Source organism: Apium graveolens, chromosome 7 (genome assembly GCF_009905375.1).
Source record: "Apium graveolens cultivar Ventura chromosome 7, ASM990537v1, whole genome shotgun sequence".
NCBI classification, from domain to species: domain Eukaryota; kingdom Viridiplantae; phylum Streptophyta; class Magnoliopsida; order Apiales; family Apiaceae; genus Apium; species Apium graveolens.
The window spans coordinates 82,774,162-82,794,291 of record NC_133653.1 but is presented as its reverse complement, the minus strand read 5'-3'; the positions used below and the strand labels follow the sequence as shown (position 1 = coordinate 82,794,291).

The following is a 20,130-nucleotide window of genomic DNA, read 5'->3' as shown; positions in this document are numbered from 1 at the left end:
TTAAAATAATAATTTCTGGGATTTTCAGAAATTAAAAATGAATTTTTATAATTAAAATAAATATGAAATATGATTTTTAAACATTTCATAAATAGGAATCCTATTTTTGAAAACTTTGCAAACTATAGGGACATAACTTCACTATCTTCAAAAATACAGGGACCTAACTGCAATTTTACAGTTCAGTCGCCGGAAAATTACTGGGATGGCCGGAGAACACGTTTCCCGCATCCTCACCCCACCATCTTCTCCGGATATGATCTACACAATACCAGGAACATAACCATGCCATCAAATCGTCCTAACAATCCCTGAGTTGGCCGGAATTTGGCCGAGAAGTTCGCCGGTTTCCGGCGAGCTCGACGTAACTTTAAAAACACAACTCCCTTCAAACCATGAATCGTCTGTTAACGAGCTATACACCATTCGATTGCAAATTTCATAAGGAACACAACCCACTATATTTCAACAGCTAATAACCCCTCAAACAAAAGCCCTAATTTTCAATTAAGAACATTCATACGGGTTATAAACCCTAATTTTAAAATTCGAAGATTAAACTCAATTTTGAACATATTATTGAACTCCAAATCAGTCATATGACATATGAAAATCATCAGGAAAACAAGCTCTACAACATGCAATCATCAAATCATTCAAACAATTATCTGAACAAAAAATCATATTTTTAATCAAAATGATTCAAAAATAAATAAAAATATAGAAAATAAACCTTTGATTCTGCAGTTCTGGAACTTGTATAATCTGATAGTACTCTTCAAACCCTTCGTTTTGGTTACTCAAGCTTTCCAAACGGATATCAATAACACCTCTGAATTGCTGTTTGATTCTTGAAAGTTTATATAAATATATAGATTTTCTCTGTAAAATTATATAATTACTGTTTGCAAATGATTTTTTTAATTACGGTAAAGGCTATATATAATTACGGAAAATTAGTATCCCGTTGGATCATTCCGGATAAAAAATGGTACGTTTATTTATAAAAACAGATCCAAACGGTACCGGTTTTCGGGATAATTATCCAAATCAGTACAATTTGTACTGCGGTCTTGGTCTCAGTGCCTGGTTACACGTATTACGAGCTGATAATTGTAATACTTTAATAAAAAGATCATGTTTATCAAAAAATACGAGTTTTATTGATTTACCGAAACGAATAATGTATCGAAAATATTGTGCCGGGACCCGCACAGGACAAACCGTACGCCGGATTGAAAAAGTCAAAACATGGAAAATGCTCGGAATATTGCAATTAGATTAGAAAGGAGTTCTCGGAAGAGTTTCGGGTTATAAAAACAAAAAAACGGGTGACGTCGGTTGGTTCCCGATTATATAAAATAGTTTATAAATACTCGGGAAAAGATTTTATAAAATTCATAAATTTCCTATAAAATTATAAATCAACATAAAAATAAATAGGAAGATATGGCAATTATCTATATTTTATTTTGGACATATAAAAATTAAAATACTCAATTAATATTATTTTTAAACATCCAAACACCTATATCACTTAACAAATAATTCACAGAATAAATAGTGGACATGCATAATATTTATTTATTAGCAAAAATAATTACACGATATATCCAAGATATTACAATCATCCTATGAGTTGGGTTTTGATGCTCGTTTGCAGCCATAGTTTCAATAAGATTATAGGCTTCAGTATAGCTTTTGGCCCACAAGGCGCCTCCAGCTGCTGCATCGAGCATGGGCCGAGATTGAGCCCCCAAACCATTGTAGAAACCAGTGATCACCATCCAGTCAGGCATACCATGATGTGGACACTTTCTCAACATCTCCTTATAGCGCTCCCAAGCTTCGCACATAGATTCTGTTGGTTGTTGCGCAAAATGAGTAAGAGCACTCCTCATAGCTGCAGTCTTGGCCATTGGATAAAACTTCACCAGAAACTTTTGCGCAAGATCTTCCCAAGTAGTGATGGACCCAGCTGGTTCAGAATGTAACCAGTCCTTAGCTTTATCCCTCAGAGAGAATGAGAAAAGCCTCAGCTTGATAGCCTCATCAGTAACACCATTATATTTGAAAGTACTACAGATCTCGACAAAATTCCTGATATGCATGTTGGGATCTTCAGTCGCAGCACCTCCGAAAGAAATAGAATTTTGTACCATCTGAATAGTGCCCGACTTGATTTCAAAAGTATTAGCCTGAATAGCCGGATGAAGGATGCTTGACTTAATGTCATCAATTTTAGGCCGAGAAAAGTCCATAAGAGCTGGATCTGCTGGAACTATACGATCATGTTATGCATATGTTGTGTACTTGATGATTTCATAAACAAAACATCTAAGTAGATTTTACTTAGTGAAAATATGTAGCACTCGACGGATAAGAATTATAGTCCCGGCGGATAACTCATTATAGTCCCGACGGATGATTAACTTATTATCCATCGAGTGAGTAGCTTATATAATAATAAGTTTGTAGCACAGTTATGCATGCACCTTTGTATAGAATCTGTAGTAGCATATAAGTCATGTTGACTTTAACTAGATATGCAGAATAGGTTGATTAATTGTACATAAATGATGTCTTGTAATTCTGCATAAGTGATATAGAGTCAAGTGCCAAAATAGCTACCGATGGATGATTAACAAATCCATCGACATATGATCAAATGACTATCAACGAATGTTTAATATAGCAGTCGATGGATGATAAATTAAATCATCAATGGATGTTCTGAAAGTCGATGGATGATCATATGAAGAATTCAAACAGCAGTTGAACAGTGAAAGCTGACACACAGCCGTCGAGATGTATACAAACACACTGTGGAAGCCCATTAACTGGGTAATAGAGGACGAAAAGCAGCAAAGCTTAAGACTGTTAGATTTTATATTTGTTCAGTCTTTTTGACTTTGTAATCTTGGTATTATATAAACCAAGAGAGTAGCAAATAGAAAAATAACTGAGATAGCTGAGAAACACAAAAACAGAGAAATCTTTGTAAGCAGAATCCTTAGCATTTCCTGTATTCTCAGTAGTTCCATTTGTAAGCAGCTGTGAGCATTTCTGCACACAGAGTCCTCTCGATATATTATATATATCTCTGGTGGAATTTTTTAAATCCACCAGAAAGTTTTTAAAGATTCTTGTTTTTTATTACTTATGTTTTGATTCAATTAAGTTTACATTCCGCATTGTGCTAATCAAAATAAATATATCTATAATCGAGTTGAACATTTTTATTTCAAGAAAAAGGTTCAAGAATTCCATTCAACCCCCCTTCTGTAATTTTTGCTATATTGTTAAGGGACTAACAATTGGTATCAGAGCAAACTCTTAATCTACAAAGAGTTTAAAGATCAAAACAATTCAGCAAGATGAACAAGAAAGATGTTAGAGTCAAGATTCCTTTTCTTGATAAAGATAATTACCATCATTGGAAGGTAAAGATGCATCTTCATATGCTTTCTCAAGATGAGGCCTATGTGGACTGCATAGAAAGAGGCCCTCATGTTCCAATGAGAGCTGCAACAGGAAACGAGCCATCTGTTCCAAAGCCAAGGCATGAATGGTCTGATCCTGATATTGAATAAGTCAGGAAAGATAAAAAGGCCATGAACATTCTGTTCAATGGTGTTGATGCAGACATGTTTGATAACATCATCAACTGCAAAACTGCCAAGAAGTTTGGGACACAATATAGATAATTTGTGATGGCACTCAGCAAGTAAGAGAAAATAAAATGCAGCTCCTGATTCAGCAATATGAGCATTTTCACAATGAAGAAAGTGAGTCACTCACTGACATTTTTAGTAGATTCCAAAAACTACTAAATGCTCTTAAGTTGCATGGAAGAGTCTATCAGACTAAAGACTCCAATCTGAAATTTCTCAGATCTCTTCCAAAGGAATGGAAACCAATGACAGTCTCATTGAGAAACTCACAAGATTATAAGGAGTTTACTTTGGAGAGACTGTATGGCATTCTGAAAACCTATGAGCTTGAGATAGAGCAGGATGAAAGAATGGAGAGAGGAAAGAAGAAAGGAGGATCCATTGCACTAGTTGCTGATCTGGAAAAGGAGAAGGAAGTGAAGATGGAAGCTGTAGAATCAACTTCAAAGGTCTGTGAGAATAAGGGTAAGGGGCTAGCTGCAGAAAGTGAAGATTCATTGAGCCAAGATGACATGGAGGACATTGATGAGAACCTAGCATTTCTTTCAATAAGATTTGCCAAGCTCAAGTTCAAGAAGAATATTGGAACAGCCAAGCCAAATAGAAACATGGTGGATAAGTGAAAATTTAAATGTTTCAAATATGGCTTGGCAGGGCATTTTGCAAATGAGTGTAGAAAGTCAGATTCCAGTAAGAAAAGGTTTGAGTCTGTGGATTATAAGCAAAAATACTTTAATCTACTCAAACAAAAGGAAAGGGCTTTTATTACACAAGAGAATGACTGGGCAGCTGATGGTTTGGATGAAGATGAAGATGTCAGCTATGTCAATCTAGCCCTTATGGCCAAGTCTGATGAAACAGAGACAAGTTCCTCAAGCAATCAGGTAATCACTACAAACCTTGCACATTTATCTAAAGCTGAGTGTAATGATGCAATAAATGACATGTCTACAGAATTGTATCATTTGCGTGTTACACTTAAGTCTCTCATTAAAGAAAATGCTAAAATAAAAGAAAACAACTTGTTTTTAAGTGAGAGGAATAATGTGCTTGAGTCTCAGTTTGTTGAGTTTGAGAAACTAAAAATTGAGTGTAAGATTGCCAAGGAGGAATTAACTGAATCCTTGAAAAAGGAAGAAATTTTGAAGAAGCAGCTCGAGCGTGAACAAGAGGTGATTAAAGCATGGAAAACATCCAGGGATGTTCATGCTCAAATCACCAAAGTTCAAGGAATTGAGTCTTTTTGTGATGAAGCCTGGAAAAAGAATAAAGAGAAACTAGAACCTATTTTGGTAGATGGGTTGCTGACAGATGTAGACTCGATGGATGATGAGGACTATCCATCGGATAACAAAAAGTGTTATCCGTCGAATGATAAAAATCCTCATCCGTCGGTTGTAAGCAAACCCATTAGCAAAGCCAAATTAATCAAGCTAAATGATAAGTATGGGTCTGTTTCCAACTTTGTTTCAGGAGAGTCAAGTCAAGCTAAGAAAGGGAAAACGACAAATGTTGGTCACATGACTGTCAAACAGTTAAGTGACAGACTTGAGAAAATAGAGGTAAAAATAGATACTAAAAAGAAAAACAATAGGAATGGTAAAGTAGGGATTAACAAACACAATAACTACACACCTGATAAATATGCCCCTAGAAAAATCTGTGTCAAGTGTGGTAGTGTAAATCATCTGTCTGTTAATTGCAAATCTGCCATGCCTACTCCCATATCTGTTCAGCCTCAATTTCCTAACATGAATGCCATGCCTCCCATGCCTGTTAATGTTATGCCTACACAGAACATGAATGCACAGTTTTCTAATATGCCATTTGCACCTAATCCATATTATGCTGCATACAATATGCCTCAAATGCCATTTAGCATGCCTTACTGGAATAACATGTTTGCACCAAGCATGTCATTTCCTGTTAGCTATAATATGCATGATAACTCTGTTGTATTAAATGGTTTCAAAGGCCCAACCCAAATGACTAAGAAAGAATCTGAAATTCCTAAGTCAAATGACTTAAGACCTAAGAAACAGAAGAAGAAAGCTAACAAGGCAGGACCCAAGGAAACTTGGGTACCAAAATCAACTTGATTTGATTTTGATGTGTGCAGGGAAATAGAAAGAATCTTTGGTACTTGGATAGTGGCTGCTCAAGACACATGACTGGTGATTCTACCCTGCTCACAGAGTTTAAGGAGAGAGCTGGCCCGAGTATTATTTTTGGAGATGACAGCAAAGGTTATACTGTGGGATATGGCTTGATTTCAAAGGACAATGTCATCATTGAAGAGGTTGCCTTAGTGGATGGTCTCAAACACAATATGTTGAGTATCAGCCAGCTTTGTGACAAAGGCAACTCAGTAACCTTCAACAAAGAAGCCTGTGTTGTGACTAACAATCAAAACAACAAAGTGGTTCTCACTGGTGTGAGAAGAGGAAATGTGTACCTAGCTGACTTCAACTCAACTAAACCAGAATCTGTAACTTGTCTTCTCAGTAAAGCAAGTCAAGATAAAAGTTGGCTATGGCACAAGAAGCTATCCCATTTAAACTTCAAGACCATGAATGAGCTGGTAAAGAAAGAACTAGTAAGAGGCATTCCTCTAGTGGAGTTTACAAAGGATGGACTGTGTGATGCCTGCCAAAAAGGGAAGCAGATCAAAGCATCATTTACGAAGAAACTCGATTCAGCAATTGAAGAGCCTCTGCAACTGCTTCACATGGATTTGTTTGGACCAGTCAATGTATTGTCAATTCAAAGAAAATATTTTGCCTAGTAATTGTAGATGATTTCTCAAAGTTCTCTTGGACATATTTCCTAAAGTCTAAAGATGAGGCTAGTGAAATCATCATCAATCACATAAGGCAAGTTAACAATCATCCTGATTTCAAAGTTAGAAGAATCAGGAGTGACAATGGAACTGAGTTCAAGAACTATGTCATGAGAGCATTTTGTGAGGAAAATGGGATCTTGCATGAGTTTTCAGCAACAAGGACTCCACAACAGAATGGAGTAGTGGAAGAAAGAACATATCTCTTATTGAAGCTGCAAGGACAATGCTTGAAGAATCAAAATTACCAATATATTTCTGGGCTGAAGCTGTAAACACTGCATGCTACACTCAGAACATCTCACTGATTAATCAAGCAAGATGCATGTCTCCTTATCAATTGTTCAAGAACAAGAAGTCAACTCTAAACTTTCTTCATGTCTTTGGCTGTAAATGCTATATTCTGAGAAATCAAACTGATCAAAATGGGAAGTTTGATGTTAAAGCAGATGAAGGAATTTTCGTTGGATATGCTGTAGGTAAAGTATATAGAGTCTACAATCTAAGAACCAACATTGTTATGGAATTTATACATGTTGTGTTTGATGATAAAAAGATTGAAGGACTGAAAGATGGAGATTACCATGAGAGCCTCAAATTCGACAATGTTGAGATGGTCAGTGATGGAAGTGATGATGAGAGCGATCAAGAAACAGTGTCTAAGGATAATGCAGACAAATCTACCACCAATGAAGTACAAAACTCAACATCCGTCGAGTTGTAAAATGCTTCATCCGTCGGAAGGCAATCTGTGTTATCCGTCGGTAGACAACCTGCCTCATCCGTCGGTACTCAAAATTCACCATCCGTCGGGTTATCAAAAGGAGCAGGAAGTCAAGGCAGATCACCCATAGAAAGTACCCCTTTCTCAAATCAAAGATCCACAAACTCAGGGGGAGTTTCTAGCAATCAAAACTCAATCACACATCAAGATAACATTGAGGTCTCTTCATCTAGAGCTAATCTACCTCAACCAAGGAAATGGACAAAAGATCACCCCTTTGAACTGATTATTAGTGATGTTTCTTCTAGAGTTCAAACAAGAAGAGCAACTCAGGAAAAATGTCTATACAGCAGCTTTCTGTCAAAGGAAGAATCAAAGAAGGTAGAAGAAGCTTTGTTAGATCCTGATTGGATTTTAGCTATGCAGGAGAAGCTAAACCAATTTAAAAGGAATAAAGTATGGAAGCTGGTACCCAAGCCTAAAGGAAAGAATCCAATAGACACCAAATGGGTATTCAGAAACAAGATGGATGAAAATGGCATAGTAGTAAGGAACAAAGCCAGATTGGTTGCTAAAGGCTATTGCCAGCAAGAAGGAATAGATTTTGATGAAACATTTGCTCCTGTTGCAAGACTTGAAGCCATCAGAATCTTCTTAGCCTATGCAGCCCATGCCAATTTCAAGGTCTATCAAATGGATGTCAAAAGTGCCTTTCTGAATGGAGATTTGGAGGAAGAAGTGTATGTTAGTCAACCTCCTGGCTTTGAAGATCCAAATTTTCCAGAGTATGTCTATTATCTACTGAAAGCACTTTATGGACTGAAGCAAGCACCTAGAGCCTGGTATGACACTTTATCAAAGTTCCTTTTGGAAAATCACTTCACAAGAGGTACTGTAGATAAAACTTTATTTTTCAGAAATGTTAATGGCTCTAGCATACTTGTTCAAATTTATGTAGATGATATTATTTTTGGCTCTACAGATGAGAAACTTTGTAAAAAGTTTGCCAAACTGATACAAAGTAAGTATGAAATGAGTATGATGGGAGAACTAACTTACTTTCTTGGTCTACAAGTTAAGCAAGTTAGTGATGGAATATTCATTAGTCAAACTAAATATATTTTTGATCTTTTAAAGAAGTTTGATCTAATGGATTGCACATCTGCAAAAACTCCCATGGCCACTGCAACTAAGCTTGAACTAAACACTACTGAAAAGTCTGTGGATATTTCAAGCTATAGAGGCATGGTTGGCTCACTTCTGTACTTAACAGCTAGTAGGCCAGATATAATGTTTGCTACATGTTTATGTGCTAGATTTCAGGCTGATCCTAGATAGTCTCACTTGATATCTATTAAGAGAATTTTCAGATATCTCAAGGGAACACCAAAACTTGGCATTTGGTATCCTAGAGATTCTGGTTTTGATCTAACTGGTTATTCAGATGCAGATTATGCAGGTTGCAGAATTGACAGAAAAAGCACAACAGGAACTTGTCAATTTCTAGGAAATAAGCTTGTGTCCTGGTTCAGTAAAAAGCAAAATTCAGTTTCCAATTCTACAGCTGAAGCTGAATATATTGTTGCTGGCAGTTGCTGTGCACAGATTTTATGGATGAAAATTCAATTGCTAGACTATGGTTTGCAAGTCGAGAGGATTCCTATTTTCTGTGATAACACAAGTGCAATTGCCATCACTGAAAATCCAGTGCAACATTCAAGGACAAAGCACATACACATAAAGTACCATTTCATAAGGGAACATGTAATGAATGGTACTGTAGAGTTACATTTTGTTCCAAGTGAGAAGCAACTTGCAGATATCTTTACCAAGCCACTGGATGAATCCACCTTTTCAAGGTTGGTAAGTGAGATAGGTATGCTTAATTACTCTTGAATTTATCTGAGTTATTTTGCAAGTTGAAATGTAGCCATAAATTTAACTGATTTTTAGTCATGGATGAAATTTTGGTTGAATCGAAATTTGCATCTGGACGGATGACCATTATCCATCAAGTTGAGTCATCCGTCGATATACTATTTGCAAATAAAAATCAATTACTTTTCTGGAATCTTTTGAAACTCGACGGATAACAGTTTATCCTCATCCGTCGAATTGTCTAAATCTTAACCGTTAATTCCCTGAACATTATCCATCGAGTATACTTACAGTTTGTAAGTATTACACGACAGATAATGGGTGGAATTTTTACAATTTATTTTTAAACGGCTATTTTAGGCAATTTCTATTGGGTAATTTACTTTTCTTTATTATTTTCATCCGTTATTTTTGAGATAGTATAAAAGCTTATTTCATTCCAGTTATTTTCTTTTATCATTCTCAAATTCAACTGCTTTTATTTTATTCTCTCTCAAGCAAATATCCTCTTTCTCTTCAAGCTTTCATTCTCTAACAATGGCACCTGTAGTAAAGATTATGTCTCAGACTGGGTTCATTTATGAGAAGAACAACTTCACTGCTTTGGTTAATAAGGTTATTCAGCAATCAGAAGACTACCACAAGATGATGGACTTTGTGAAGAACTGCAAGTTAAGCCATGCCATGCTTGAATTACCCACAAGTTTCTGTGAAGTTGTTGAAGAGATGTGGACCACTGCAATCTACAACTCTACTGACAAAACCATCACTCTAACTATCAAAGGTAATGAGTTCTGTATCAATAGTGATGTGATAAAAGCATGTTTCAAAATTCCTGATGATAATGTAACTTCACCACACACTGACACTGATATTATCAATATGCTTAATTTCATGCATTATGCACTTCCTACTACCAAGCTAAGTGATATTAGAAGATTAGGTCTTAGGAAGGAATGGAGTTTCATGTGTGATGTTGTGACTAAAGTTTTCTCTGGAAAAATCAGTAATTTTAATTCTGTGAACATTTCCATGCTTAACATGCTATACATGCTAGTTACAGAGGTTTTAAATTAGGTGAGTTAGCGAAAAGGGGAAAGAATGTATATTATGCTAGATTTTTTATGTTATTGGCTAACCATCTTTGTCAAGAGATTGTACTTGAGAACCCAAACAACAAATTAGCTTGTTGGGTTCAAGAGAGAAGAATCATTGCAGATTTGAACAGAGCCAACCATCATAGGGATGTGCCAATGTTCTACTTCCCTGTAATGCAGACACCTCAGGTAAGTGAGGTAAGTTCATCTATACCCTGAACTATTCCAATCTCCTCAATTTCTTTGAGTTCAGGAGTAGCTATGACAACTGTGACAATGACCAAATAGTTGCCTACCAAAGCTGCCAAAACAACTGTAATTTCCAAATCCAAGTCAAAGAAAACCCCCTCTGGTATCTCTCAAAAGGTACCAGTTGAAAAATCTACCAAAGCCAGGGTGAGACCCTGATGCAACAAAAGAGAGATTATGAGAGAAAGACAGGTACAGGAGAAATAAGGGTGGATCCAGCCATTGCTAGTGAGTCAATGATTGTGGATGATGCTGAAAAGGGAAGACAATTTCAGCAACATTACAAAGCTGAAATTGATAACATTTCCTTGGATGCTGACACTTTTACTCATCCTGTGTCAGCCTATCAATTGTTGGCTGCTCAGGGCAATGTGGAGGCAGAACAAACTTTGAATTTAGTACACGCCTCAGAATCTCTTCAAAGAGATAAAGCTGCTGTCAATAGGATGCCTTCTCAAGCTGGTGAGCCATCTGAAGAATTCGGAGTAAATTCTAATGATGATGACTCTGTTTCTTTGGATGGAAGCATGAACTTAGGGGGAGATGAAGGCCCAAGTTCTGTTTTAAATTTACCTGGATGGGCATGGACAAAGGAATTTACACCAGGACAATTTGATGTGTCTTTGGTCAAGCAAGTGATGGCTATTCAAAATATGGCGCCCTCCAAACCCGGGTCAGAAGTTTGGGGTCCACAACACAAACACAATATATCAACTTGTATAAGAAATATTATTTATACTGACCCTGCTTCACAAAACCATGGATCGCAACAGGTTAAAGTATGAAAACAAGCCACAACCTTAATTTATTACATCGTACCAAACCCCAAATAATTTAACTTACAATTGATAATAAAATCATTCTTACAATCTAACTATCTCTTTACCGCATGAAACTTCTGCTAGCTCGATCCAACTCGACTGGAACCTTAGCCCGCACTTTGGACTGAGGAACTTCACTATCATCCATATTCTTTTCAACTGTAAAATATATAAAAGAATCACAAGGGTGAGCTAACTAGCTCAGCAAGTCACGATAACGATAACTGAAGTTAACAATGATCAAATCAGAAGATTCAAAGGAATCAAGTTTCTTTTTAACTAATCATTAGAATTGGATATTCATTTTAAGTTTTAAAAACCAAGGTTAGACTGCTGATCAGTCACGCACTAACCCCGAGCAAGCACACAACACTGCTCTAATTACTGGATCCAAGGCACACATTGGCCTAACTTGACCATTGGTATGGTCTGACCACGAATCTGGTCCACATATATAAAAACTATCTAATCCTAAAGTAGTTTAATATGATAAACGATATAATTCAATAAAACAAGTTCATAATCAACGATAATTAAACACTTGAATAAAAGCATAAGGAGGCTTATGGATATCTCAAGGGGATTTCAGGGTATGTATAAGAAATGGTTTTCAATTTGTACCAGCATCCGGTATTAGGTCAAAAATGATTTTTCAAAGTATAGTTCTTTGATGTTATAAAGAATGATTGCAATATAAAAGTTTTTATGTTTTCAAACAATTTTGTTTCAGTGTTTGGTGTTTGGTAGTTATACCTTTGGGGAGTAGTATCATGTTGGTGTGATTTGATATCTGAGGTTCCACAAAGGATGGTTTCCAAAGAATAAGGCTTACGGCTCAAGATCAAGAAAGAATCAAGGTTCAAGGTTTAATAGTTTAAAGCACTTGCAGTATAAAACATGAATTATTTTAATAATTAGCGACATGTTACGAAATAGCTCAAAAACATTGGTAATATATCTTTGAAGAAAAGTTCAGTAATACTTGCCTTACAAGGCTTTACAACTATCACTGATCAACTCTGAGCCGACTTTGCTGCTCAGGCTCTAATATCCAACCACTAGATCCCATTGGATTCGACTTCGACACTCAGGTCTTTCTGTTGAAACTCTACCGAGCTCGTCGACTGATCACTAGGTTATTTTTAGTCGATCGTCCACTTTCAGGTGCCCGGCTATAACCTACAGGGTCGAAATACCCTTTGTTAGACATCAAGGTATGCTTGACATATCCTCGATATTAATTCTTACCCAACGATTTTCAAATCCGACTCATAATTATGAATATTGTAATAACATACGCAACAAATAGGGTTCACATCTTAAAGATTGGTTTGGTGTTCGATGTTGTGTTGATTGCACGTATTGTCCATCTCTGTATTCCATTTACAGTTTACAAAAGATTTTCACGTTCCTGATGGTTAAATCTAGTAACTTCTGTATTTCCGGGACATTTAGTGTAATGATTAACTGTGCTTTGTTGGTCGGAAGTCAAGATTTTCCGGCGTGAACTCTTTGAATGGTTAAACTCTTTCATGATTCATAGATTTATAGTTATTTAACATGTTAAATTGAATTAAAAATGATGTTTTTGTTGAGTTTGGTGCTGCCGAAAGTTGCCAAAACCAGCGCACTTTGGACTACCCGTCGAGCACAATATCGACGTCCAATCAATTCACAACAACTACAATGACAATCCAAATCACAATCCAATTGCACGAATCCCAATCACCGATATTATTTAGCTAATACTCTTATTCGCATTTTATATTTTTATTCGTATTAGGACTCAGAATAAATTCATCACCGTCCACCGTCCACTCGTAAAATGTCATCGCGGACGGCGGCAAAATTTCGCGGGTACCCGATTAATTCCCCGGGTTTCCAACGCGAAACTTCGCCGATTAATTCAATTAAATTCCCGCATGACATCGATAACATCACGAATATTGACTCAGATAATTCCTGCAAATAAAAAGGAAATTAAATCAAAATGTATAACATCAACCCTACTGCACAAGATGCCCAGTACTGTTAGGCCCAAAATAACAGGCCCGAAAGTTCAGTCGTGCAAAACCACAGGAGAAGACAGGAGTAGAACCACAGCGCAACGCGGCCAAACACGGCCACCGCCGCACAATCACAACACACACTAACACATACACACCACGCACACACACGTACACATATATACACACAACCGTATATATATATGCATGCTTATAATCTGAAAGCAGGGAAGAATCGAAAGAATCACCCAAAAAATCCGATCGGAACTTACTGGAAAACCAGAACCCGAGGAAGGAAATTGGGGAATTAGAGAGAAACGAAAGAGGAACAGGAAAGAGAAGAAACAGAGAGGAGAGATGGAGAGATTTTAAGAATGAAAACGGGAGAGACGAAGTAGCCGAGAGATTAAACTCGGAAGAAAAGGAAATGGATGCTTTAATCTCTTAATTTATGTTGTTATGCCACGTATTTACAATTCCTGACACGTGTTAGAAAATAAACACGTAACCCTTGGGATAATTACGCCGATTCTGAAGCCCGAAGTTTGAAATTAACGAACCGAGCTACTCTTAAAACAATTTTAGAAAATTACGAAAATATTTTTAAAATGTTAGAAATATCCCGAAGTTCATAAAAATATGAATTTTGAAATTTTAAAACGATTTTTAAAATGCACTTTATGCCACGTATTTGCAATTCCTGACACGTGTTAGAAAATAAACACGTAACCCTTGGGATAATTACGCCGATTCTGAAGCCCGAAGTTTGAAATTAACGAACCGAGCTACTCTTAAAACAATTTTAGAAAATTATGAAAATATTTTTAAAATGTTAGAAATATCCCGAAGTTCATAAAAATATGAATTTTGAAATTTTAAAACGATTTTTAAAATGCACTTTATATCGGCTATTATCAATGAAGCGAAACAACGAGCGCGTGAAATTAATCCCGAAAATTTCTAAAATAATTTTAAAATTCTCGGGATATTCGAAACTTAAATAAGTATAAGTTTCATAATTTTTGAAGAATTTTAGAGTTAGATATGGATTTTACAATTAAAAGCATTCAGAAAATCATTTAAAGATAAATAATTAATAAAATATTGATTTCTCAATTTTATAAAATCCTAAAAATAATTATTGTAATTATAAAATCATAAAAACAATTTTAGAAACATTCCCAATATTTATGCAAATAAATTTGCACTAAATCCACTTTTAGAAGTGAAAACAATTCAATACGATCCCATAATTAATCGCGCGGACATTCTGATACACTATAAATCACATATGGATAATAATCAAACAACACATAGCGGTCAAAACCAGCGCACATATTTTATTTATTTAATAATTTCCATAATTGCACAATTAAATAATTCAAAAAGATTACACGAGTCGTTATATCCTTCCCCCCTTAAAAAGATTTTGTCCTCGGAATCTGCTCTCGTTACACAAGTGAGGATATTTGTCAAGCATATCTGATTCTAATTTCTAAGTAGACCCTTCTACTCGAGGGTTCGAACGTACTGATAATGGGTAGGCACTCATTTCCAAGGACTTGCCTTTGACAATCAAGAATTTGGATTGATCACTATATACAGAACAACTTGGACAAGAGCCTCATTGATTCCTGATCAATCACTTAATTTAAATTAGATACTTGTCATTTTTATCTTTAACAGATTAAACACACTATAGGTACACACTGTTGTGATAGTAACATCAACTCATGAACAACCTTATCTATATATTTATCAATACCTCGAATGGTTCACCAATTTTTAGGACTTAACTTGTCTCTTCTACTTAGACTTATCTAGTCTTTTTCAAGATGAAAATTGTACTAACACTACTGGTCCTATTTCTGTACTCATATTTTCTCTCGATATAATTTTGCCTTCTTTCTTTGTCCACTCCGAGCTGCTTCAATCAATATTACCTCGTTCTTGGTGTGTTGAATTAATTTAGAATTTGACAACTTTCTTTCTCTCACTTTATCTCAATAAAAATGAGGATCTACACTTAAATTCACATGAAGCTTGGTAAGGTAGCATTCCAAAGCTGACATTGATGATAAATAATTATTCCAGTGTTTTCTTAAAACTCACTTCTCCACATATCTTACATTTCCTGCATCACTTCCGTACTTTAACTCTCCGTTGAAGGATGATAGGCGGTGCTCGTTTTCAACTTGGTTTCCAAACATTTAAACATATTTTACCCTTTTTCATCAGTTAAGACTGAAAAGTAATCTCATATTTTCATGTACTGTTATTTTTAAATATTTAAACTTCAGATTTCACTCTTTCCAATTCGTTTATTAACTCATTGGTGGTCTTAATTACATCCAATCCTTTCTGTCGACTTAAAACATCCGTTACCATATAGTTTTGCTTAGGTGGTTGTTAATGGATTAATTCAGAATCTGTTGTTAACCTTAGTCAAAATTCCATCCTTGAAGACTCAACGTATAGTTGCTTTCCTTCTGATTTTTGGAGAAAAATCCTTGTGCATCCCACACAGACTTTCTTTTTCCTTAAGTAGCTGAGGATGTTATCAATAAATACAGTTTGCTTATCCAAGTACTCCTTATACACCACGTTCCTTAATTCTTTATAGCCACCTGACACACTTGTCATTTTACATAATATCACCAGAGCTTGCAATGCTCTTAACTCACTTTAATCGTAATCTCTGATATTTTCTCAGGTTGGATTTTATGTTAATCTTCGAGATATAATATATTGCTTGAATTAGGTCTCGTAAGAAATTAATTCTTTATAGGGGTCACTTATTCTTATTCGTTGTTTTTCTAAATTCCCTCTTCACGATTCGCCTCTTGTAAAGTTACTTCCTGGGTCTGCCTTATCCACTAGGCTTTCCAATACTTCATCTTAACTCTTTGACATGTCCAACACCTCCTGATTTATCTTGAAATTTCCTTCTTATATTTGGTTATCACTAATTTTTTTTTTTTAAATTTCCATATATCTTGACATCTCTTCAATGACTCAAATACTTAATATTGTGAATTCCCGGTGGGATCTCAGTTCTTAATTCTTCTACTTGTAGCATCCAAGTGATGGAAGAAAATCTGGAGATATCGTGATCATTCTTCTGGGCCCATAAATTTTCTTTTTCTAACTATTAACATCGCGATCCATTATCTTTTCGTAACATCTTATCTTTCCCTTCACCACTTCAACTGAAAGGTTACACTATTCATCTTTCTTCCTTTTTGGATTATGAACTTTAGCTTCCAATTCCAACTTTCAGAATTCTATAGCTAATTCCTCTGGTGCAGTCTCTCTGTTCTTTTCTCCTTTTTGCTTATCGTTTGCCACTACATTTGCTTTCCCTCGTGAATACATACTTCAAACTCTTATGGTCCGTTTAGATCTTACATCTTTTTCCATATTCATCATATTTTTCCCCAATCTTTTAAAACAAATTTTATTACTGTCAGTCCCAATTACGAATAGGATACTTCTGCTCATAAGGTTTCGGTTGTCAGGGTGCATATACAATAACGTTATTGTGCTACATCAGCACACTTCCTACTCCCTTATGAGAAGCATTACTATAATTACTATACCTCCTTGATACTCTTGAAATGATAAAACAGGTGCTATAACCATTCTTTCACTTATCTCCGTAAAACTTTCTTTATCCTTCTCTACTTCATATAAACTTCTTGCTTCTCCTGGTTAACTTCGTCCAAGATATGGCAACTTCGAAGAAATCTTGCACAAATTTTCAATGGTAACCGGCTTATGATAACACTTCTTACTTTTGTTGGTGTTTCTGGTCTCTTTTCATTTATAGTAATTTTAACTTCTGCTGAATCTCTTTTAATCTTTTCTATATTGACTATTTATGCTAAGAACTGTATTTCATACAGCTTCGTTCTTCTCCAACTTCCCGGTCATCATTAAATGTTTTTCATGGTCCTCCGTTGACTTTAAGTATCACAACTATAGCTTACCCGGATATTCCTTAAAGATTCTGTCCATCACGTTCAAATATTACTGATATATTGGTTAATCCAAATGATAATACGAGAACAGTACTTGGTTCTGAAAATTTATCTTTGATATATCCATAGGTTTAATCTTCAGTTGGTGAAATACCAAGTCTTAAATCAATCTTATAAAAGTACTTTGCTTCTTTCGTCTGATCAAACAAATCATTGGGTCGAGGTAATATGTACTTGCTTTTGATAGTAAATTTGTTGAGCTGGCTTTAGTTGACGCATAATCTCATACTTCCATTTTCTTATTAATCAAATGGTACTGGTACACTTCATGGGATACACTGGGTTTAATTGCTTCTTCTCCTAGCATTTCTTGCATCCGCTTTGCTAACTTCCTCGTTCTAACTGGTGCCATTTTAGATAAGGCCGTAGTCACTAGTTTCATCTCAAGCGCTAAGTAAATCGCGAGTTTCTTTTCTTTATCGGGAAGAAAATTTTGGTAATTCGTCTGGAAATATATCTTGAAACTATAAAATCTTCAAATTTTGTTTATTCCTGACTTTTATTTATCTCATATTCACCGTAATGCTCACATCTTGATTACTGTAATCATCATTAACAAATTCTTTACCTTCTTTCATCTTCTGAACCTCATCACCTTCTCATTTGGCATCCTCAGAATTTATCTTTTCATCGCGACGGTCTGCCTGGACATCACGCTTTAATAGTTAATCCATTTCTTAGAATAATATCAAAACCTCTTATCTTCCATGATATCAATTCTTCACAACTTATTGCCAAGAATCTCAATTTCACCATTAGTACTCCCTTATTCAACACTTTCACATTCTTAACTTGTTAATCCTTTGATCCTAATCTTATCAACAAAACCTTGAGAGATAAACAATTAAGTTTCTCTTACATCTTTTAATATTTTAACGCATAAGGTATTCACCCTAATCATCCATGTCATCACGTACGTATTCTGAGTAATATATTTCACAAGAAAATCGCAATTTCTCGTTCTCGGAGACGTATTCCTCATTGGAGTAGATTTCCTTGACTCTTAGTGGATTTTTCACTGGGGCTAGTGATTTGTAATCCTCGTCATGTGCCCGTGTTTCCTTTCCATGCATAAGAGGTAGATGGAACTTCGTCCGCTTGATTAAGGATACGTTGATTTCTGCTTGAAAATCTCTTGCAAAGAACGACAGTACAACGAAGCAACTAGAAGGATTCACAATTCAACCAAAATTAAAAGTTGAAAAGAAAGAAGAAAAAAGGATTTAAATATGAATGAGACAACCATATTGGTACTTAAGATGGCCAGTCTTTCATACCATATGGCATACAGCACATGATTAGGTGGCGTCCCACCCGATTCTTCGTCATTCTGACAAAGTATCTCACCATAACACTGTTTGTCCCAATCAGAAAGCAAAACTTGAGGGAAGCAAATAAATTTGAAAGGAATGGAATATCCTCCTTTTCGATATCATAGAAAAGAGTTTATTTGAGAAAAGAAGTTCATACATTTTTAGGAATTGAGAAGGAATATACGCTGTAATATTAAGGACAAGAACGATACCGTTGGTTACCATCCATATTTCATTTGTATTCACTTTTTGAGCTTGTTCGATCATATCCCGATTGCGTCATATAACAACTTTAGAAAGTCCGCTGAAATTTCTTCGCAAATTAAGCATTGTTGTAGATTCCTACTTGTCACGTCTTGCGTCTTTAATATCGCACCCACACGGATAATACTTTAACAATTCGATCATAATAGCATTCCTACCTAGTAACTTCGAGATTCCTCTTTTAATTTAGAATAACCACATACCATTCAACATAACGATCCTTTTGTTAATAATATTCTTCTTTTAGAGAGGTCTGGAAATCTTCCGAATCTTCTTCGGTCATACCCAGTCTTCTGTTAATCAATGAATTCCTTGAACTCTGATAGTCCTAGTAATTAAATGTAGTTACTCCATACGCTGATTCTGTTGTAAATTTTATCAAACAATATTTGCACTTTACTGTTAGAAATAATCAACTTTTTCATAATCAGAGGTTACTTCGTTCTCAAAATTAGCAATACTAAGTCTGAAACAGCATTCTTTCCGGTAATCCGGGCTTTCTAACAAACAAGAAACTCAAGTAGTAATTTGACAACCAATATTTAAAAATCATTTTATTCGAAAAGGCTTTTAGAAATTTGTAAAGAAAAATCTTTTTCGAAAACTTGTTTTAAAAAGTTTGGAAAATCACAAACTTGGTTGTCTTTACTATATGAGTTAGTTGTTATCCTTCTGACCTATAACAAGGTACCAAACTCATGGAATGATCATATAAAGGTCCATTCACTTCAATCTACCTTTTCTCCCTCATCGTGTCCACTTACCTTCCTTAATCGACGAAACTTCAATTGTTATCGCACATTATCTTATTTGTAGCTTCATATCAAGGCTCCCATACTGGTAATACTCCCGACATTATCGTTGCAATAGTTAAGTAGAACATGCTATCCAATAGTCAACAAGTCTATTTTATAGAACAAAGTTTGCTCATATCACCTCACATCACTATTTTACATATCGCATTTATCATAGCACCATCATTTAATTCCACCAAAAATTCCAAATTTATACCTTTCTCTCTAATCCATCCCATGATTATTCATGGGTAGCTTAGTCACTAATGACTTCTTTTATCCCGATAACAACTGTCCTCTGAAACACTTAAATTTTTTCTCTAAACTTCTTCTAATTTTTATTTATAACTCAAGCGCCCACCATTTACTGTAGCTCTCGAATCCATCCTCGTAAGTACAATCGCTTCATAGGACAAGTTCTAAACTGGGGG

General features: G+C 35.5%; 1 non-coding gene across 1 annotated transcript; it reads left to right on the top strand.

Moving 5' to 3' along the window:
* Positions 1-1,797: 1,797 nt before the first annotated feature.
* Positions 1,798-1,904, top strand: LOC141675875 (small nucleolar RNA R71). The gene has a single exon (XR_012556503.1). It is a non-coding gene; the product is annotated as a small nucleolar RNA R71 (small nucleolar RNA).
* Positions 1,905-20,130: the final 18,226 nt, after the last annotated feature.